Source organism: Barbus barbus (genome assembly GCF_936440315.1).
Source record: "Barbus barbus genome assembly, chromosome: 2".
In the NCBI taxonomy this organism is placed as follows: domain Eukaryota; kingdom Metazoa; phylum Chordata; class Actinopteri; order Cypriniformes; family Cyprinidae; genus Barbus; species Barbus barbus.
This window is the reverse complement of record NC_136730.1, coordinates 1,815,094-1,839,054: the sequence shown is the minus strand read 5'-3', so window position 1 is coordinate 1,839,054 and position 23,961 is coordinate 1,815,094.

Genomic DNA, 23,961 nt, shown 5'->3' with positions numbered 1-23,961 from the left:
TTGGTTTTTGTCACTGAAAAAAAAAATATATATTTTAGGTTAAACGTATATATTTGTGTATATTTTCAGTTTGGATAACATCCAGGCTTTTTTTTTTTTTTTTTTGCCGTGCAGCCAAATTATGAAAATGTAAGAAAATAATGTAGTAAAATGGCAAGTCTGACTACAATAACAACAGGCAAATCATAACAGTAGATTAACAAAACATACATAAAATGAAGAAATATGCTAATATAATTTCCATTACGAAATTATTATGATTTTGTTACATTGTGATATTAAAGTACAGCATAATTAGTACTCAGCCGTTCATCCCTTATGAATGAAATACCACCTGTTGAACTGTGCTGAGAGTGAACTGATGAAACACTGGCCTACCTTTCATGTTTCAGAATGGTTCCAAATCTTGAGCGCTTTAAATGGTTTCATTGTGTTAAGAAGGGAATTTTACAGTTAGATATGCAAAGCGTGTCCTGTATTGTTTATTTGCGGTTCCTTCTTCAGGTGTGTTTTGGTGGATCATCTTAGGGCACTCACTGTACTTCATGTAGAAATATTTACAGATGTTTTTTTTTTATTCAGAAAATCCATTCTCCTTTTAAAAATCAACCTCTAAAATTAACTTGGCATTTACATCTATGCATTTTACATTCAAGGGAAACATTTACATTTGATCGGTTCATTCATGCATATTTGGTCAGATAAATATTTTTAATGATGTGTTTTGATATGCAAAACATTATAAATGCGTTTCTTGTTTCTTCAGGTCAGCTGTATTTGTGTAAATGTATTATATGTTTGTGATTAGTAGAGTATGTTTTCAGATCATGCAAAATGTAACATCTTTTGATTTTTCAGCAGTTATTTTGAGTAACGAGTACTCAAATATGAGTAACCCAAGATGGCGGCGCGATCGATCGCTGCGGCTGCTCCGGGTCCCAAAGACGGTGCTTTTATGTCGTTTAATGTCGTCTGTTCGTCTCCAAATAGTGTCAGTTTACCGCTAACTCTTAAGGAAATCACCCCAGAATTCATCTATGATCGCCAAAGTCTTTTGGATATCAGCAACGCTTATGTACACCAACTCTCGCCGGCGGCTACTGAGAAGCTACGAGGCCTTTGTTTACTGCTGGAGCCGGACCTCGAGACCGCGGCCTCGCCTACTCACGCTACCCGCACAAGGCAGCGTCGCAAGCGGTGTGAGAGAGGACGGAAGCGCGGTAAGCGCGGAGGTATACGAGCTAGGCTAAGAGCTAACCCCTCAAGACCGGCTCTTCCAACACTCATGCTCTCAAACGTCCGCTCTCTGGAAAACAAACTGGACTTAATTCAACTCGGTCGATCTACACAGCATGAGGCAAGGGACTGTTGCGTGTTTGTTTTCACCGAAACATGGCTAAACGACAACATCCCGGACTCCGCCATTCAACTGCACGGGCTATCCCACTTCCGAGCGGACAGAGATTCATCACTGTCTGGTAAGACACGCGGAGGTGGCTTGTGTGTTTATATCAACAAAGACTGGTGTAACAATGCTGCGGTATTATCAAAACACTGTTCATCGCTGGTGGAGTTTATGGTTGTGAAGTGTCGGCCGTTCTATCTGCCGCGGGAGTTCACGGCCATTGTTATCGTCGCGGTTTACATCCCCCCGTGTGCAAACGCTAAGGACGCGCTTCGTGAACTGTATAGCGCCATCAGTGAACAACAAACAAATAACCCCGACGGCTTTTTCATCATAGCCGGTGACTTCAACCACGCAAACTTAAAGACAGTTTTGCCAAAGTTCTACCAACATGTGAACTTTGCAACAAGGGGAAACAACACACTGGACTTTGTTTACACAACAGTTAAGAACTCTTACAAGGCTGAACCCCGCCCCCACCTCGGGTACTCCGACCACATCACTGTTATGCTAATCCCAGCATATAGACCACTTCTCAAACTCACCAAACCGGTTGAAAAGCAGATCACAGTATGGCCAGACAATGCCACCTCAGCACTGCAGGACTGCTTCCAGGACACAGACTGGAATATGTTTAAAGAGGCAGCCACCTACAACAACCACACAGACCTGAATGAGTACACTGAAACTGTGACTGCTTACATCAAAAAGTGCACTGATGATGTGACAGTCACCAAGACCATCACCACACGTGCAAACCAGAAGCCATGGATGACAGCAGAGGTTCGTGGGCTGCTAAAGACCAGAGATGAAGCATTCAGATCAGGAGATAAAGCAGCCCTCAAAACAGCAAGAGCCAATCTGTCCTGTGGCATCAAAAAAGCAAAACGGTCATATGCCCAACAAATCAACAACCACTTCACAGACAGCAGAGACACACGGAGCCTGTGGCAAGCCATTCAGACCATCACTGACTACAAGCCCCCGCCACAGGCCTGTGATGAGGACACATCCCTCCCCGATGCACTCAACCACTTTTACTCACGGTTTGAAATGCAGAATGACACACCTGCACAAAAACTGCCCACACCTCCCAACGACCGGGCGCTCTGTCTGTCTCCAGCCGACGTAAGGAAGACCCTATCTAGGATTAACCCACGCAAGGCTGCGGGTCCTGACAACATACCTGGCCGTGTTCTGAGAGACTGTGCTGCACAGCTGACAGATGTCCTAACCGATATCTTCAACACCTCGCTGAGTCAGGCAGTCGCCCCCACGTGTTTCAAATCCACAACAATCATACCAAAGAAATCACCTGTGTCCTGTCTCAATGACTACCGTCCCATAGCACTGACTCCAATCATGATGAAGTGCTTTGAGAGGCTAGTCATGCATAACATCAAAACCAGCCTCCCCAACACACTCGACCCGCTCCAGTTTGCATACCGTCCAAACCGCTCTACGGACGATGCAATTTCCTCCACCCTCCACCTGGCTCTTACCCACCTAGAAAATAAAGACTCCTATGTTAGAATGCTGTTCATTGACTTCAGCTCGGCATTCAACACAATAATCCCACAACAGCTCATAAATAAGCTAAACCTGCTGGGCCTTAACAATTCCCTCTGTAACTGGATCCTGGACTTTCTAACTGGAAGACCTCAGTCAGTCCGTGTCGGCAACAACACCTCGAGCACTACAACACTGAGCACAGGTGCCCCACAAGGCTGTGTGCTCAGCCCGCTGCTCTTCACACTGCTGACCCACGACTGCACTGCCAAGTTCAGCTCCAACCACATCATCAAGTTTGCTGATGACACAACAGTGGTAGGTCTCATCAGCAACAACGATGAAACGCACTACAGAGAGGAAGTGGCACAGCTGGCTGAATGGTGTGGCACAAACAATCTGTCCCTCAATGTGGAGAAGACAAAGGAGGTTGTGATGGACTTCAGGAGAAACTCCGTTGACCACCCCCCACTGACCATCGACAGCTCGACTGTGGAGAGAGTCAGCAGCACTAAATTCCTGGGGGTGCACATCACAGAGGATCTCACCTGGACCACCAACACCATGTCACTCTCCAAAAAGGCACAACAGCGCCTACACTTTCTCCGCCGGCTGAAAAGAGCAAGTCTCCCTCCACCCATCCTCACCACATTCTACAGAGGCACCATTGAGAGTGTGCTGACCAGCTGCATCACTGTCTGGTACGGGAACTGCAGTGCTGCTGACCGCAAGACCCTCCAGCGGACAGTGAACACAGCTGCAAAGATCATCGGTGCCCCTCTCCCCTCCATCCTGGACATCTTCCTTACACGATGCTCCAGCAAAACCAACAGCATCGTGAAGGACTCCACCCATCCCTCCCACAGTCTCTTCCAGCTCCTACCATCAGGAAGACGGTACCGGAGCATCAGAGCCCGCTCCACCAGACTGCTCAACAGCTTTTTCCCCCAGGCTGTGAGAGCCCTGAACTCAAACCACCCCGCCCCCCTCTGAAACCCCATGCAAACCCCTACCTCCTGAACATGGACCACCCCCCACCCCAAACCTTATCACACCAAAGAAAAACTGTATGGAACTTTAATTATTTTTTTATTTATTTTATTCTTATTTTTCTTTACACTATGGACACTCTCCTCTATGTGCACTATGGACACTCACACTCTACACTATGTGCACTATGGACACTTACACTTTACACTATGTGCACTATGGACACTTACACACACTGCTGCTTGTGCACAATCTCACAAAAAACTCAGCAATATATGTATGTTTACATGCTCATGCACTACAAATCATCCTGCACTGTTCCCCAACCAGCTGCTGACTCAAATGTCTCTCTTTGCACATGTACAGTATTTGTGAAGCATTCGTATTGTTTGTATTTTTTATCTTCTATTTTTTAGTTTGTATAGGGTAATATTTATGTGAAGCATTCGTATAGTTGTATTTTTTATCCTTTTAGTTTGTATAGGGTAAATACTTATATATAGTATACTTATAGTTAAATCTGTTAGTAGTGTATAGGTTTATAGTGTTTTTTTACTTCATTGTTGTAATGTCTGTATTTATGTAGCACCGTGGTCCTGCGAGACACGACATTTCGTTCCACTGCATGTCCCCACATGTAGCGGAATGACAATAAAGCTCAACTTGAACTTGAACTTGATTTTCCTATGCAAATGTTAGTAGGTGTGTGCTTAGCCCTTCTCCTGGAAATTTAGAGTAGATAAACAACAAAATAATAGTGTTTTATATAAAGAGATGTTATATTTGATCATTTTTAAAATTATAGACATAGTTGGTAACAATGAAAAAGCCATTCAAGAAAAAACAGCTTCAAGCTAAGCTGTAAAAAGTTTATTTAAATTAATTTAATAAAGACAATTAATTGGAGTAAAATATACATAAACGTCAGCTTGTGCTGTTTCTTTGTTGGAGATGGAGAAAGTCAATTTTAAATGTAATGCAATACAATAAGTAATTACAATTACTAACTAACTGTGTTACTTTTTTATGGAAAATAATGTTTACATTGCTGGTTGAGAGATCTACCACTGAGCCACGGAAGTGGTGGAGTTGGACCCAAATGAAACACTTAAGGCATTACTCCAGGAAACAAAGATTTAATAAAAAAATCTTTGCAAGGATAACTCAACAAAAGTTCTTCTCGGATTGAGGAATTACAACATAAAAAACGATGGAAACCCAAAAGAGAAAATAAAAACTCCACGAGGGGAGAACACAAAGTCAGATAGCAAATACAATCAAAGTCAGGAACTCAGGATACCTTACTTGGGGTAGCAAGAGAGGCTTAGCGCAACCAGGCAGGAAACACAGGGCGAAGACTCAAAAACCGAGTGGGGAAACAAGGGAAAGATACACCACTTAAACACACTGGGGGAAAACAAGACACAGGTGGGCTGGATAACGCTAAGAAGGCCACACGAAGAAGAACTAAGGCAAAGGAGAACACAGGGGACCTCTAGAGGCACGGAGACAAACTACAGGAGGAAAGATGCTGACAGGACCCCCTCCTCTAGGAACGACTCCTGACGTTCCTTCCAGAACACCTTGGCCTCCGGGTGCGAAACTCCCGGATCAAACTTGGGTCCAGGATGTCTTTGGCTGGAACCCCGGAGCGCTCTTCCGGCCCGTAACCCTCCCAGTCCAGCAGATACTGCAGTGAGTTCTGGACCCTCCGGAAGTCCAGTATCCGGCGGACTGTGTAGGCTGGGTGGCCATCAATGGTCCTGGGAGGTGGAGGGGGTCTGCGAGGGAGGGCAAAAGGAGAAGACAAGACAGGTTTTAGCAATGAGACATGAAACGTAGGGTTAATTCTAAGTGAACGGGGAAGAAACAAACGGTAGGAAACAGGGTTAACCTTCCTTGCTATGCGAAAAGGCCCAATGTATTTCTGGGAGAGCTTCCTAGATTCAAGCCGAAGGGCAGGTTCTTGGTGGCTAACCAGACTCTTTGACCAGCTCGGAAATTAGGCGCCGTCCGACGGCGGCGATTAGCCTGACGTTGGTATCTCTGGGAAGTCTGAAGAAGGGCACGTCTAACTTTTCTCCAGGTCTGCCGACAGCGTTGGACAAAACGCCGGACCGAAGGAATGTCAACCTGTGACTCTTCCTCAGGGAACAATGGGGGGGTATACCCGAACTGGCATTCAAAGGGGGATAGCCCAGTGGCCGATGACTGGAGGGTGTTGTGGGCATATTCTGCCCATATGATGTAGGTAGCCCAAGAGGTGGGGTTATTGGCTGCCATACACCGCAGAGTGGTCTCCAGATCCTGGTTAACCCGTTCCGTCTGGCCATTAGACTCAGGATGGAACCCAGACGATAGGCTGGCTGTGGCCCCAACCAGTTTGCAGAAGGCCCCCCAGAACCGGGACGAGAACTGGGGCCCCCGGTCGGAGACCATATCCAGGGGAATTCCAAACACCCGGAAGACATGGTTCATGAGGAGCTCTGCTGTCTCTTTGGCCGAAGTCAATTTGGGCAGGGGAATGAACCGTGCGGCCTTAGAAAACCGGTCCACAACCACCAGGATGACAGTGTTGCCTTGGGATGGTGGGAGTCCCGTGACAAAGTCAAGAGAAAGGTGCGACCATGGCCTACGGGGAACGGGTAAGGGATGGAGCAGTCCCTGAGGTCGCCGACGTGTAGTCTTTCCCTGGCTGCACACGGAGCAGGCCTCCACAAAGATCTTAACGTCCTCCTTGATGGACGGCCACCAAAACCGCCGCTGGAGGAAGTCAAGAGTGCGGGTAATTCCCGGGTGGCATGTCAAGGGAGACTCATGACCCCACTGCAAGACCCGGGCACGGGCTGATCGAGGAATGTATAGGTGTCCCGCTGGACCACCTCCTGGGTCTGGCTCTTGGGCTTGAGCCTCTCGTACCACCCTTTCCAGTTCCCACTGAAGGGGCGCGACAATCCTAGACCTCGGGATGACTAATGCCAAAGGCTTTTCCTGTGTCTCGGGAGAGTAGGCTCGGGACAGGGCATCCGGCTTGAAATTTTTGGTGCCGGGTCTGTAAGACAGGAGAAACTGGAATTGATTAAAAAACAAGGACCATCGGCCTGCCGAGGGTTCAGCCGCTTAGCCTGCTGGAGATATTCCAGGTTCTTGTGGTCCGTGAGAACCTGGAAATGGTGCTGAGCCCCTTCAAGCCAATGGCGCCACTCCTCCAAGGCGAGTTTAACTACGAGCAACTCTCGATCCCCCACATGGTAGTTGCGCTCCGCATCCGAAAGGCGACAAGACATGAAGGCGCAAGGGTGTACTTTTCCATCCTCACCCCTTTGTGACAGGATGGCTCCTACGCCCACCTCCGAGGCGTCCACCTCCACCACGAAGGGTCTTTCTGGGTCAGGGATCGAGAGAATGGGAGCAGACGTGAAGCGGCGCTTGAGCTACTCGAAGAACCTTGCTGCCGCCGGACCCCAGTGAATCTTGATTCCTCCTCCCTTGGTCAGTGCCGTCAAGGGGGCCACCACAGAGCTGAAGTTAGTAATGAACCTCCTATAGAAGTTCGCAAAGCCAATGAAACGTTGAACCTCCTTAACTGTGGTGGGAATAGGCCAGTTTAGGACAGCCTCAACCTTCTTAGGGTCCATCTCCATGTGGCCAGGAGTGATGATGAACCCGAGAAACTGAGCCCGGGTAACATGAAACTCACATTTCTCGGGCTTCACGTAGAGATGATTGTCAAGGAGTCGCTGAAGGACCCTGCTGACGTGCCCCTCGTGCTCCTTCAATGACCCCGAGAAAATGAGAATGTCGTCAAGATATACAAAGACGAACTGATTAAGCATGTCCCGAAGAACATCATTTATCAGTACTTGGAACACAGCAGGAGCATTGGTGAGTCCGAACGGCAGGAACATTGGTGAGGCCGAACGGCATCACCAGATAATCATAGTGGCCCGTGGAGGTGTTGAAGGCCGTCTTCCATTCGTCCCCCTGTCGGATCCGCACGAGATGGTAAGCGTTGCGTAGATCCAGTTTAGTAAAAATGGAAGCCACTTGTAGTAGCTCGAAAGCAGTGGCCATGAGAGGAAGGGGATATAGATTCCGAACCGTGATCTTGTTGAGGACCTGGTAATCAATACATGGCCTAAGACCCCCGTCTTTCTTCCCCACAAAGAAGAAGCCTGCCCCAGCCGGGGATGTAGAGGTGCGGATTATGCCAGCTGCTACGGATTCCTTAATGTAGGTATCCATTGCTGTGCACTCGGGGGAAGACAAGGAGAAGATCCGACCCCTGGGAGGGCAAGAGCCAGGGAGTAGCTCAATGGCACAGTCGTAGGGGCGGTGAGGTGGTAAGGAGGTGGCCCGGGACTTGCTGAACACAGCTTTGAACTCATGATAGGAACTGGGGACTCGAGACAGGTCGACAGACTCTTGAAACTCGGAACTAGGGGCTGAGTGACTCAGGCAGGTGAGATGGCAAGTGGAATCCCAACTCTGAATGGTGCCGGCGGACCAGTCAATCCGGGGATTATGTTTGTGTAGCCAGGGGTGGCTCAGGATAACAGGGTACTCGGGAGAGTACAAGGTCTCCTCCTGCTGGTGTTGATGGATGGTAAGTTGCAGGGACTGAGTGGCCTCTGTTATTCTGCCCAGTTCCAGAGGTCTACCATCCAACGCCGTAACTGCCTGGGGATGAGGAAGAAGTTGGGTAGGGATACCAAGTTCCTTAGCCAAGGATAGATCCAGGAAGTTACCTGCGGCACTGGAATCGATCATGGCCTGGACCAGATGCTGGTGGCCTTCCCAGGACAGAGTGGCTGGAACCGCTAGAACGGCGTTAGTAGGAGGAGCTCCAATTTTCCCCATCACGGCCCTCCTGTAGCCGGGTGGGGATAAGCATTTCCCAAGAGCACCGTAGCTGATTCTCGGATGGCTAACTCATCTTGAAGGGGCTCGGACAGCCCTCCCTGAAAGCAGACCATCAACGCCTCATTGTTCCATCCACTTCCTGCCACGATGGTCCGAAACTCGATAGCGAAATCTGCTGTGCTGCGGGAGTAAGCAGGCGCTTGGATGCTTCCCGACCACTGACTGGATGATCAAATACTCGCTTGAACTCTTCTTTAAAGGCCACGTAGGACTCACAACAGGCATCTTGGGATTGCCACACCGCGGAGGCCTAGGAGAGCGCCTTGTCTGAAAGAAGGGTAATTATGTAAGCAATCTTGGAGCCAAATCCATCACATCGGACAGGAGTTGAGAGTGTTTGGTCATTAGCTCCTCCTGATGGCTGAGAACGGCTTCATGGCGCTGGAATGATGACTCGTGTTGGGCAATCACTGCCAACAGGTCCTTGGAGGTGATTGTTTCTGGGTCCATGTGTGACTCAGTTTTTCTGTCACGGCCCGGGCTTGAACTCAGGTCTCTGGTGTGATGGTTGAGAGATCTACCACTGAGCCACGGAAGTGGTGGAGTTGGACCCAAATGAAACACTTAAGGCATTACTCCAGGAAACAAAGATTTAATAAAAAAATCTTTGCAAGGATAACTCAACAAAAGTTCTTCTCGGACTGAAGAATTACAACATCAAAAATGATGGAAAACCAAAAGAGAAAATAAAAACTCCACGAGGGGAGAACACAAAGTCAGATAGCAAATACAATCAAAGTCAGGAACTCAGGATACCTTACTTGGGGTAGCAAGAGAGGCTTAGCGCGTCCAGGCAGGAAACACAGGGCGAAGACTCAAAAACCGAGTGGGGAAACAAGGGAAAGATACACCACTTAAATACACTGGGGGAAAACAAGACACAGGTGAGCTGGATAACGATAACAAGGCCACACGAAGAAGAACTAAGGCAAAGGAGAACACAGGGGACCTCTAGACGCACGGAGACAAACTACAGGAGGAAAGATGCTGACATTGTTACCCTCCAAGTCATAATCGAATCGTGAGGCCAGTGAAGATTCAAATCTTCAGCAGATATATTCTAATGACTGAGCTACAGAAATCTTCTGTAATTTTAGTCTATTTAAATATGTTAAGATGATAGGTACATGATGTGTAGCTATAGATTTGTGTTTAATCAAATCAGGAAAACATCATAACAGATAATGCTCTTTATCAGAAAAATGTAGTTTAATAAGCATGTTTTGGATTGACTAGATTATTTGGATTGACATTTCCCTAACTCGTCTGGTTTGGCTTGATTAGAGATTATTTGCTTCTTGTCTTTGAATAAAGTGTCCTTGTGAAGGTCAGGATGGAAATTCGTCACAGTTGGCTGGGTTATTTGATGTGTTTGCAGAAACTACTGCTTAAAAAAATAGAGGTTACACTTTATTTTAAGGTGTCCTTGTTACAGTGTAATTATACATTTAAGTACTGAGTAAAGGTAATAAACTACATGTACTTACTGTTTGGTTAGGGTTAGGATTAGGGTTTGGTTTAGGATTATTTGCATGCCATTATGCATAATTTATTAGTAGAGAGCTTGTTATCATAATAGTAAGTACCTTTACATGTAACGTATAACAAGGACACCTTAATATATAGTGTTACCAAAATAGAGAATGTAGTGTGCAAGAATTAATGTAATCACATGATAGCCTCATCATCTTGCATGTTTAAAGGGACAGTTCACCCAAAAATGAAAATTTGCTGTTTATTTACTCATCATCGGGCTATCCAAGATGTAGGTGACTCTTTTTTTGTCAGTAGAACAGTAAGATTCGTAGCTGAAAACATGCTCCTTGGTGATTCATAAAATGCAAGTCAATGGCTGCCTGTCTTAAGTAAAAAATAAAAAACAAAACAAAAAAAAGCATATCAGGCAACACAAAATTAATACATGTGGCTCTCAACAAGGATGAGTAAATTAAAAACTAGTTTTCATTTTTGGTTGAACTATCCCTTTAATACAGTGTGTGTCATGTAGTTACCTTCTCAGATATAAATATGGTTATTTTTGGCATTGACAGTCTGATGAAATAGTGAGATAAGGAGATCAAGAAATTATTGAAATAACTTGTGGTTTACACAGTCCTTCTCACTGACGAAAATCATCAAGGACTCAAATCACCCTGGTAACCATCTATTCAATTTGCTTCCATCTGGTAAGCGCTTCTGTAGCCTGATGGCAAAAACTGAGAGACTTAGGAGGAGCTTCTTCCCCCAGGCCATCATAACATGTGTCATAACATCTCTTGACTCCATGTAAATATCAATATATCTATAAGCTATTCATAATTTTTCTCTATCTCATATTGCTGCTATTTAAATACCCTGTACAACTTTTTTGCACATTCTTTTGCACAGTCCTGTTATATTACTATTTATGTCAACAACATACTGACCTGCACATTTATATTTATATTTTTTTATCTTTTATTTTATTTTATTCTTTTATTTTTTTATCTACTTTTCTTTTTCTTAAAATTTATATTATTTATAATTGCACTGTCCTTGGAGCGGACCTGACCTACATTTCACTGCTGGTTATACTCTGTATAATTGTGTATGTGACGAATAAAAATCTTGAATCTTGAACTGGAAATGGAAAGTCAGGTTGAGTGCATTGTAATGTGGGATGCCACAGATTTCCATAGTGTGCGTATTTGCATAATGACGAATATTTGAATCCCAGCTTACAATTCTTTTCCACAAATGAAGACTGTTGTCTGAACAACATGCTGGAAGCTGAAGGTAGCAGGAGCTCAGAATGATCAGATGATTTCCTGCTCCTGAAGATCTGCTTTCCTGAAACTTGAGCTCCAACCATATTCAAATACATCTTAACCAGCTGATGAAGAACAGGACTGAGAACTGCTTTACATAGTCGAGCTCAACCAGCAAAAGTTTAGACCCAGCTCCCTCTTGAGTACTCATCAGACCTCTGCAGAAGATGACCTTTAAAAACTGACATTATTCTGAGTATGCAATGGATATCAAAGCAATTTTTTTTTCAACCACCCATCATTTTTATTTTTTTTTTTACCTCAAAATTATTATTGTGGGTTGAAAAACTGTTAACTGGAATAAAATAAAATATTTAAAAAAATTCAATTTATTTCTGCTAGCTGCCCAAACCATATTTCTCATTCTTGTTTGACTTAACTAGAAGTACTAAAATACCTAACTGATATACTGAATAAATCAAAACCCATACATAATAGATAAATACAGTTCAAATGTTTTTTTTTCTGTTTTTTAAAGAATAAAAATGACAAACACAACAAAAATACCAGAACTTTAAATAAAATTGATGTGAAAGCAGAAACAAAAACATTAAGAAAAAATATTGTAAAAAAAACTATATATTATATATATATATATATATATATATATATATATATATATATATATATATGTATATGATGGTAAAATAACACAAATCTGAACACAAGAACATGACATTACTATATTATTAAGTAAAATAATATTTTTTTCTAAATATTCACATATAAATACAACAATATATATATATATATATATATATATATATATATCTGAGCACTAAAACATCAGGAATCAAAACACATTATAGACTTATGAAGTCAATTTTAGTATTGGGTAAGTATCGTTTCAGATGGTTTAATAGTGGTTTAATAGTAAGTACATGCGTTGAGCAGGAGTGTTTAGTTTTTCTGGTTACATGTTGGTTTTCTGTCTGTAGTGTTGATGTCTGTGAGGGTTAGGGTTAATCTAATGGAGGTATCGTGGAGGTGTGATGAACATCCGTTTTGTGAGTATCAGTGCATCATTACTGCAGAAGCTCATTTCTTCTGCTCTACACTCATTTTACTCTCATTCTTCTGAAAAACCATCCCGTTCGCTGCTGCTCTCCATTCCATATTGATGACGTTTGTCACTCCCAGTTTCTGCAGTCTCAGCTGGATCTGAAGACCAAAACACACACGGTTTGATACACTACTGTTCCGAAGTTTGCATAATTAAGCTGGTTTGTGTTATGACGGAACTAAAGCGACTCACGTCTGCTAAGATGGATGTCAGCATATCTGGATCATTGACATTCAGAGCAGATTTCACCTCCAGTCTCAGGATCTGTCTCTTCACATGAGCTGCATCGGAACAAAACATTACAGCCTTTAGTATTGACTGGAAATATTCAAAAGAGATAAATTAGGGGGTGGGTGGGTGGGGGGGGGGGGGGGGGGGGGGTATTAGAATGATTATTTGAAGTAGTAAACAAAAAAGATTGTTTTGCAAGAAATCACTATTTATTTTTCTACTACAAAATTTTTACTTCTGTTTCTTTGTAATTATTTGTGAAATTCACTCGCAATTACTGATCATGATCATCAATTAAATCAAGACACATAACATTTCTGACATTGCACATGATACTATTACTATTATTACTAATAATAATTAGTGTCCACTCAGCACACATTGCGTTTGTAAATGACAAACACTCACTCCGATAGCAGAAAAATGGTTTCAGCGCTCCGCAGAGCTCCGTTTTCCAAAATTTGTTGTCCGTCAATGCAATGCATCTTCCAAAAAAGTCTGGCTGAAACAAATCCCAGTTTCTGTAGGACGACATGCTGCCGTCGGACCAGGCGAAGTCATCTTTGAACAGGCCGATGTATGCGGATCCCAGCGTGGGAATCAGCTCCATGATCTGATTGTTCTCGTCCAGGTTCCTCACGCTGACCAGATCGGTGTGATACTGTCTGCAGTACCGCTGAGCTTCTCTCCATGTGTAGTGAAAGCTGATGTAGACGTATCGCTGCTCGAAACTGTTCACTATAGACCAGCAAAATAGAGGAGCAAAAGATGCAGGTCAGTAGACACTGTGACACGTACCAGGGTTAAGTTAACTGAAACAAAAAATATTAGATTGTGAAATAAACTTTAACTGAAATAAAATATAACAACTTCATTTTATTTCAGCTAGTTAACAATATTGATTCATATTCAAAAAAGAAAAAGGAAAACCTCACAAAAATGAACAGTTACTAAAACTTTAACTTTAACATTAAATTTAAAACAAAGAATGTGAAAAACTAATTAAAAAATAATAAAGGTAATGTCACAGTCTGGTTTCCATTTAGTTCCGTTTTGCCCTTATTTGGTTCTGTTTCCGGTTGTCCTCATTAGTTCCTGTCCTAGTTTAGTTAATCAATCATTCTCATCACCTGTGTTGTATTAATTATCTTGGTTGCTCCTTTGTTTCCTGTTCTTTATAAGCCCTCATTTCTCCTTCTGTCTTTGTCTTGGATTAATGTTAAGTTAGTTTGCAAATGGTTAGGTGTGTTGATGTTAAATAAAAATACTCATTTTTTTCCTACTCCTCGTCATGCGCTCCTTACTACAGCACCATACACGTAACAGGTAAAACATACTAAAACTATTATTTACATCAGTCTCATTTTAGTCTTGTTGATATATTATTATAGTTTTGTTAATATTTTGAATATTTTCTGTTTAAATTAAAAATTAAGTAATTTGTCTCTTCTGTACATCTTTTAATGAGTCTATGTAGTTTACTTTTTAGTTTTAGTTTATTTTTTACTTCAGCTTTAAACAAATCATAAATGCTGCTTTAGCAACTAGTTTAAGTTTTTAAAATATTTTTTCATTTAGTTCATTTTAAGTAATGACTTTTTTTTGTGTGTGTAGTTTATTATGGTTTTATGAATATTTTGAATTAAAATTCATTTTAATTGTAGTCTGTTATTGCAATTTTGTCATGCAATTTTATTTTAAATTTTTATTAGTTTTAGCTTTTGAAGAAAAATCTATATAGCTTTATTTTTTTTTTTACTCTTTACATTTAAGCTCTTTATTTACTTTCATCCAATACATGCATTTTATTTCTGCATTTAAAAAAAAAGTTTAACAATAACCTGTTGTAAGGCTATATTTTTAAATAAAGAAATGATTTTAGCTGTACTACTCAGTAACTTGAAAAATGTTCTTAAAACCAACATCGTGATAAGATCGTGGATCATGATTGAGGCTGAAAAAATCATAATGTTATTTTTATGTATCACTCACCATCATAACAAATGAAGTTGAAGAGATTGAGGCAGTTGATGTTTTGAAACTCTCCTTTGTAAGTCATGATGACGCAGTCTTGAAACGCTCCGTCGTCTGGCTCGAATTGTGCCCAGTTTCTGTATTTTATCTCTCCGTCTTTATAAAAGCATCTGTCTGCCAGAGCCCAGTGCCAGTGAAAAAGATCGGTTTCCATCAGCCCAATCCACGCGCCTGTGTATGTGACCTGATCGGTCTGAAGTGTTTTCAGATCGTCTGTGTTTTCAATAATCGCCAGATCTGTGTATGTCGCTCTGCAGTACAACTGGGCTTCGGCGAACGTTTTTAACTCTGACACAAAGTAGTACATGTTTATTGACTGCTGAAGGACCGGTGAGGTGGAAAAACCTAGAAAAGACACCCAATAGTAGTATTAATAAAACATACTCTGTCAAATAATGGACAAATGCAGTAAATGCATGCATTAAAGAGAACCCACCGATCAAAATGAGGAGTGTAAATAGTTTGTGCTCCATAATTGCGCATGCATCAGGATTCTGCAACAACAATGTTATGGTTTCTTAATATGACCAAAATGCATTATTTATTATTGATAATATTTTGGACTGTTTTTAAAACCCTCTTGTTGTGTCGCGGGTCAATTGGCTTTGCATTTGATTTTCAAACTGCTCAAAATACTGGTTCAATGATTTAATTATTCTTGAAATTTGGTGAATATTTCTCATTTAGGGTCATGAATGTGCAAGCAAAGTTTCAACACACGTGTTTTTGGAAAGGCTGTACAAAAGAATGGTTGTTTTGGGGTCCTACAGATTCCCCCATTGACCCTCATTGGTTTTCATGCAATTTGACAAACATCAACACTTGATTTGTCAGGTAAAAAACGTGTCAAGCACTAAAATATGAACTGCATGAAAACTTATGAAATGTAAGACGCAAAGTTTCCTTGAAATTGAGATTCGTCTTCTGAATCATCTAAGGAATATTCAGTGTTTCTTTATCTAATTAAATTTGTCACATTTGTTTATTTTCGTCACATTTTTTTATTTTGTACTCTCTGACAAGCTACAATAGGGGTTTTCTGCTTTTACCTGAATCTTTAGTCTTCATATGCAATTTTTTTTTTTTTTTTTTTTTTTGGCATATTGAATGGAACCAATGCCGATTGACCCCAAACACAGAAGTCTAACCCAGATTTTGAACACAACAGGAGGGTTAAAATGAGTTGCAAATACAAAAAACAACAACACAAACCTTAGTGATCTTCTCCTCTTCTTTTCTCCTCTCACGGTTTTGAGTTTTCCTGAGCTTTAATATTCTCTTTAACTGCATGCAAAGCATCAGCTGTCCTCATCTCACCTTTATCTCACCTTTTATTGTCAGTGTTCACACCTCATTTCAACCTGCTTGTTTTCCTTTAACTAACTTTCGAAACACAATTCTGTTTGTACAAGTTAGTTTTTTTTTAAATTCCATATTTGTGTTACACAGGCTGGTGAGTTTATTATTTTTGTTGTTACACAGGTTGGTGAGTTTATTATTTTTGTTGAATGTTTATATTTGTATGCTTATCACATGCAAACTTTATGAAAACAGCTCATGCAAATAAACATTAGGAATTGCGTACATTTTCAAATTACAGCTCATGCGAAACTGCAAAAAGCAAATACTTCAAAAGTGTGAAGGGCACTGCGCAATGCCTCCGCCAGCAGCGCTTATAAGCACAGCAGGTCAGTCACACGGTGCTGAAGAACATGCGCTGCGCTTCCGAATGTAAAATGGTAAACGGCACAAGTCGCTTGATCCATTCAGATGTGACACAAAATTGTTATACAGTTGTGTGATATGAGAACATTAAAGGTTCTGTAGTGATGCTGGCTGAAAACAGCCACGACTATGTAAACTGTCAAAAAAAACGCTGATTCATTACTTGTCAATTCAGCACCTAGTCATTTGCAGACATTAACACTGTACAAATAGCCTATTGTGTTTTGGCTGATGTTATTATATTAAATATTGGGGAATTGGAGAAGTTGTTTTTGTAGTTTCTACTTTTTTTCTTTTTTAAATGACAAATTCCATAGTTTGTTATTATTTTAAAAACCATATGGTAATGAGGAGCATGGTTTTACTTGTTGGGACCACCATCTTACTAATAGAGTCAGTTAAATTCTGGATTTTATGAACTATATTAAATTTCATTAGAGCAAAGGATAATTTAACAGAATAGCTTTTAATAGCTTCTTTCTTTTTAAATGTTTAAATAGTGTCTTATATAAATTAGGTGTTCGGTATTTACTAAGGTTAAAGTTCTTAAAGGGATAGTTCACCCCAAAATTAAAATGGTCATTTACTCACCATCATGTCATTCAAAATTTCAATACATTTCTGTACAGTACACAAAAAGTAGAATACAATAGAAATCAAGGGTAACCAAAGTGGTTTGATAATATTCTACAAGTTATATTCTTTTGTGTTCCACAGAAGAAAGTAAGTCATACAGGTTTGGAACCGCATTAGAGTGAGGAAATGATGACATAATTTAATAGCAGTAGCCTTTCTGCATTTTAGCTCAAAATCATTGCTTTACTGTCAAGTTCCTTTCTATGTGACAAAAATGCATTAAGTTCATTATTAAGAATTCAGTAATATCTATCATTATTTGTTTCTGTCCTGTTTTATTTATTCATGTATTTACTCCAGTTTAAGGCCCTATAACCCAGTAAATAATTCAAGAGGAACTCGTGGGCCGGATAGGCCAGATTTGTCCAGGGCCGAATTTTAACCCCAGTCCAACCCTGCTGCTATTTGTGATATAATGATGTATAGTAGAGATTATGACAGTTTTATATAAATTATTAGTAAGCAATTAATAAGCTTATGCAATTTAATAGTAATCAAACACTGAACTGAATGCTTCTGTATAATCTTTAGTCTTCTGAAGTGAATAAATGTGTTTTTGGCATTTGAGCGTTTAATGAAAATTGAAAAGCACACCTCATCTGTCTTAGAATTTGCATTAAATGTAGTATTTTAATTAAATTTATTTTTTTATTTTAATATTATTTAAATTAAATATTTTTTTCTTAGTCTAAACAGACTGAAGTAGTGCATAAGAAGGCTTGTTTACTGAAAAGGTTTTCAGCCTCATTTTCACATGTCAGAACATATTTGTATAATGATGAGAAGTTCGGCACCTGCTTCTCACATCATGCAAAAATCCTTGCTAACTCATTCAGTGATGGAGCTTCCAGTCTGGAGGAAAGTCTCAGGAAGCAACATTCCATAAACTTGTTTTTTCTTCCTTCTATTCTCTCTCTCTTTTCTCTATCTTGTCGTGTGGGAGTAGGTTCACAACCACACAGTGATTAAACGGGTTTAATTGGCATGCTCACCTGTTACTTCTAAGGAGTTAAGTGTTGTACCTCAGTTTGTTATCTGTGCCTGATGAAGACCCGATAGTCGAAACGTAGCAATAAAGGTTTTTTTTTTTTATGGAGCAATCAATTCAGTGTGCAGACATTACGTTTGTTCCTTTACTATAATATTTATTTTTTTTTGTTCTGCACCTTGGCCCTATTCGGGTTTTGGGGGATCTGTGCAACTTTCTTTCACTTCCCCTTGTTCAATGTGTCATGTTCTTATTGGTTGTCCTAGTCATGTGTCTTGTTTCCCATTGGTTTGTTCTTGTCATGTGACACTTATTGTTTGTTATAAGTAGCCTTGTCATTGCCTTTGGTTCTTGTCGTGTATTGATGTTGTAACCCGCTGTTGGTGAGTCTAGTCTGTTCATGCCATGCCAAGTCTGTTTCATGTCATGTCAAGGCAAGTCAAGTCTTCGTCTGTTTGGATTTAATGTTTGTAAATAAACTGCACTTGGGTTCTCAATACGCTCACTCCAGTGGACTCTTTATAGAATACACGACCCTCAAAATGTACCCGCAGTTCATCTCGTTCGCCTCCATCAAGGTAATCCCTCCATTGAGGAATATGTGGCTGACTTTTGTGATCTTTACTATCAAGTAGATTTTAAAGAAGGCTTCTTGAAGGATATTTGTTGGTGTGGATTAAGGACATTTCACGTTTAATGCCACTCCATCACCAACACTGGATTCTTGAAAAGACTTTGCTTTGTTGCTGGCTGGTTCACCATTTACTCCGGTGGTTGCTGAAGAGAAACACAGCCATCCTACAGTACCTGCCACATCAAAACTTTCTCACATCCCAACCTTCAAGTCAGGAGTTGCTAACGTCAAGCTCCTGCAAATGCGGAGCTTGGGCCAAGACGGAAAAGACTGATAACTAGTGTTAGACCCACCACTGATGTCAGTGCGAGTGGCTGACATCCCAGTGGTCTCTTCGCTCTCAAGCCCAGCAGGCATCCCACTGTCTGCTGCACTGCCCGTAATGGTGGTCGCGATTTTGAGCATGTAGGCTGCACACTGCACTCCTGAGGCCTCTCCTGTCCACGAGTCTACTCCAGAGGCATCTCCTGTTCATGAATCTGCTCCAGTGCCTCCCGAGGTGGTGGCTCCCAATTTTGAACTCCGTGTCTGTCATGTCATGGCCATGGAGGCTGTTCATGAGCTCACTGTCTGTCCTGTCACGGCCATGGAGGCCGCCCATGAATTGCCTGCTCTGCCTGCTCCGCCATTTTCCCATGCTCCAGGTCCACCTTTGCTCCACGCTCCAGGACCTGTTCCCCTTCACGGGCTTGACCCTCCATCCCGCCCCCTGGACTCATTCTGTTCTGCCTCCGCTCCACCATCCTCCAGGACTTAAAGTGTTTTGTTATGTGTGGTTAGGGCATCCAGAGCCACCATTAGAGGAGGGGGAGGGGCCATGTAATGTCTGCTTTGGGTTCTGTGTCTTGTTCTTGTTTTCATGCCTTTAATTTTGAAGTTTAGTTATGGTTCCTGTTTGTGTCATGCTTCCCCTTCCCTCATACCTCCTTGCTATTGGTTCCCTTGTTCAATGTGTCATGTTCTTATTGGTTGTCCTAGTCATGTGTCTTGTTTCCCATTGGTTTGTTCTTGTTATGTGACACTCATTGATTGTTATAAGGAGCCTGTTATTGCCTTTGGTTCTTGACGTGTATTGATGTTGTAACCTGCTGCCGGTGAGTCTAGTCTGTTCATGCCACGCCATGCCATGCCATATCTGTTTCATGTCAAGTCTTCGTCTGTTTGGATTTCATGTTTGTAAATAAACTGCACTTGGCTTCTCACTACGCTCACCTTTAGTGGACTCTTTACAGCCAAACACTATTGATATGAGATCCATGACAACTTTTAAAATTTAACTTAATGTTAACTAAAGGTTAATAACTAAATGTTAACTAAATTGAGTATCCAAAGGATACTCAATTTAGATTTGTCTTCTGAATCAATGAAAATTCACTGTTTCTTTAGCTAGATGAATTTCAGTCACAATCACAATGTTTTTGGTTTGTTAGATTAATTTATTGTGATTGTTTGGTGTCTGACTTAACCATTCTAAAATATAATTGATCTATGGATCTATTATAATTAATCATTAGTTAAGCAAATTATTGTTCTTTTAATTTCAGTAAATGTCATTGTAACTGAACCTGTTGTGATTTTTTTCATTTATTACATTTGTGCTCATGTTCCACTTCTACATCCAGTTATGCATTAGTTTTAACAGAATGCACTGAAAAAGTGTTCAAAATGAATAGAAAACTAATGTATTGCCAAATAATGTAGAGGTCATGTGTGTTTCATATTTTTGAGCACCAGATGGCAGCACTATGATTTACTTCCTGAATTATTGGTCATTTTCTAATTGAGGTAATTCAGGATATTATTCTTAGACATTATGCTGGTGTTTTTTAACTGTTTGGTTGCAAAAGAATCAAGTTTATTTATATATATATATATATATATATATATAATTAATTTAATTTATATATTTTGTTTGTCATATACAGAATGCAAAGAGCAGTGAAATGTAAAAATCATAAGCATCTTGGATATGAGTAAATCAAATAAATAGTAGGTTAAAAACAGTAAGGCACCAAGCATTCAAACATACAGAGAACAATTAACTGACCTATTTGTCAGTATTTTTATTTTTGTTATTTAATTACATTTAGAAAACTGAATCATTTAGTAACTTGTTCAGCTTGTTCCTCCCTTGTTCCATGTAGTTACAGGGTAAGTGGCTACAACAAATTGCTCTGAAATGATTGTTTATACAGTAGGTCATACATACTGTACATACCCTACATTATATATCAGGTGATACATCAATAAACATGGTGGGCTGTTTTATTTAATTCAAATATTGTTTGAAATTTACTATAGGCCTACTGCTGGGTTAAATTACCCCAAAATGGGTTTTTAAATTAAAATCACACACAATATGACAACAGTAACAACACAAGCAACAGATAATAAAATATAAATTTATTACAGTTCAGAAAAAAAGCTTATACAGTTAAAACTAATTATTTTGAAAAGCTTGTTTAAGAACAAATTTAAGATTTTGTTAAATTTGTTCATGTTTTTCACCCAATGACGTGGTTGAACTATTATGGCCAAACCATCAAGCCAATAAACACAGGCTGAAAGCGTGTAATCAACACTGAAAGTCAAGATTAAACTGTATTATAGCGAACTGACAGGATTTTACGTCTTTGATTTGACCTTTTTGATCCATGTCCTCAAGCATTATTTTGACTAGTTCAGTTCCTGGCTTTACCGCTCATCAGTCACCGCTCAATGTTGAGAGAACATACTCAGACAAAACCCTCCAGTTTTAAAATGACACATTCCAGTCAGTTTTTAAAAAAAATCTCTCTCTTCACTTCAATTAGTTTTCTTGGATTTTTGACATATACCTTTCATGAGCGCCGCAAACACCGACTTGATCATCTCAAGCGTAGAATTCCAGCTGTTTCCAGTTTGCACTCACTACATTCACTTCTCCAGTTTTAAATGAACAGACTCCAAACAGTTTCAACGTTAACCCTCGTTGGCGCTTCAATTAGTTTTCTCCTATTTTCCACACGGTCTCATCTTCAGCACCACAGACATGGAGTTTGTTGCACACAGAACCGTACGTGTTTGAAGTCATGTGACTTGCTGCATGCTCTCTTTCATATCCTCCACATTCCTAACCCAGCACCAATGGGTTACTTATTACCAGTAGGGCTGTAGTCAAGTCCACCTTTGTCGAGTCCAAGACAAGTCCAAGACCAGGACTATCGAGTCTGAGTCAAGACCGAGTCCAAAGAGGTTCGAGTCCAAGTCAAGTCCAAGAGGTTCGAGTCCAAGTCAAGTCCAAGTCCAAATGAGACCATCAAAACAGAGAAAGAAAATAAAAGCATCTTCTTCAAAACCACATACTTAACTATTGATCATTTATGTGACACGAGAGACAGCATATCTTCTATTCTAAGATAATCATTTTGCATTATTATTTGTAATGATCTAAAAGCATGTGCAGCAACACTGTATGATCAAATTAGGCTATTTTATTTACTTTAGGTTTAGCAATTTCACTAAAGTCACATAAATTGAAGTGCAACTTCACATTTTCAGCATTTTTATTAAAGTGTAACAATCACATTCTGGGCTGCCAATGGAAAATATTACAAAGAACAAGCAACATAAGTCTAAAAAATAAATCAACATGTTCCCATTCTTGAACTTGTTACTTGTTCTAAAGCAGGGTGTCCAAGCTCAGTCCTGGAGGGCCGGTGTCCTGCAGAGTTTAGCTCCAACTTGCCTCAACACACCTGCCTGAAAGTTTCTAGTCCGCTTAGATTAGCTGTTTCAGGTGTGTTTGATAAGGGTTGGAGCTGAATTCTGCAGGACACCAGCCCTCCAGGACCAAGTTCTAAGACCCCTGTCCTAAAGAAACCATAGTACAATGTAACCCTCCCAAGCAAGGCTGTGTAGCATATAAACACTGTCAGCTCTGTGTGTCTGTGTGTGGCATTTGTTTGCTGTTTACCTTAGGCCATATAATATAGGTGCAATACATATCCCCCGGGGATAAGGGGATATAGACAGTATTACAGGTGTTAAGCTGAGGCCATTTTTAATAGTAGAAATAAAAATTATTTATTTCAGTTAGAGAACAGACAGTTAAAGATTGAAAAAAAATAAAGAAATTAAAAATTGGAAGGTTTTTTTGTATTTGTTTCTAGGCTGGACCATGTGGCAAAAATAAAAAAAAATGATTTTCATAGAATATTTGACCAATTCTTGATTTTGTACAATTTTAACTAGTCAACTTGAAAATATAACTACAACATGATTCAAGCAACTTTTTTTTTATTACACCTCTAGTTAAAGAAAATATATGCTAAGTGCACCACACATATGAAGTCGTCATCATGATGTAAATGTTAAACAAATCACTAAATATCTTTGCAGAAAAGATGCATGAACTACAACTACATCTTGTACAAACTTTTCTTATGCATATTATATGTTCAGAAATAATACAAGAAAAATGCTTTAAAAATTCTCAAGTAATTCAAATTCAAAATGACTGAAGTTTTCAGCCTGTCACCCTGATGCAAACATGAAATATCAGACATACAGTAGCAGTTCTTCACAGGTTTTTTATTTGATTATGCTGCTTTTCCATTGTTTTTTCTGTGTAAACATAGACGTGTTTGACTGTTGTGCTTGAGTCTCTTGCAGTGTCTCGTGCCTAAAAACGAGGCGCTCTAATTATTAAAAGATGTTTAACTCCAATCTTCTTGCATTTTTTCCTATTCCTCTGCCCGCATCGTGTCTTTGTCAACACAAAAGCACATTCTGTGTGAATGGCACAGAGAGCATCACAAGAGAGCGGTTAATCATGTGCACTGATATGCGGTGAAAGTAAAATGCGTGCAGGCATTTATAAGCTATATAAAAGCAAAGGAAAGTCAGGTGGAAGAGAGGGAAAACTCCAACGAACTTTGTAAAACCAAACTGTATTATGCAACTCGCCGACATTGTGTCTGTGGCCAAAATAAAAATTAATTATGCCTTTGCTCAGCGCGCACACTTGGAGCCAGG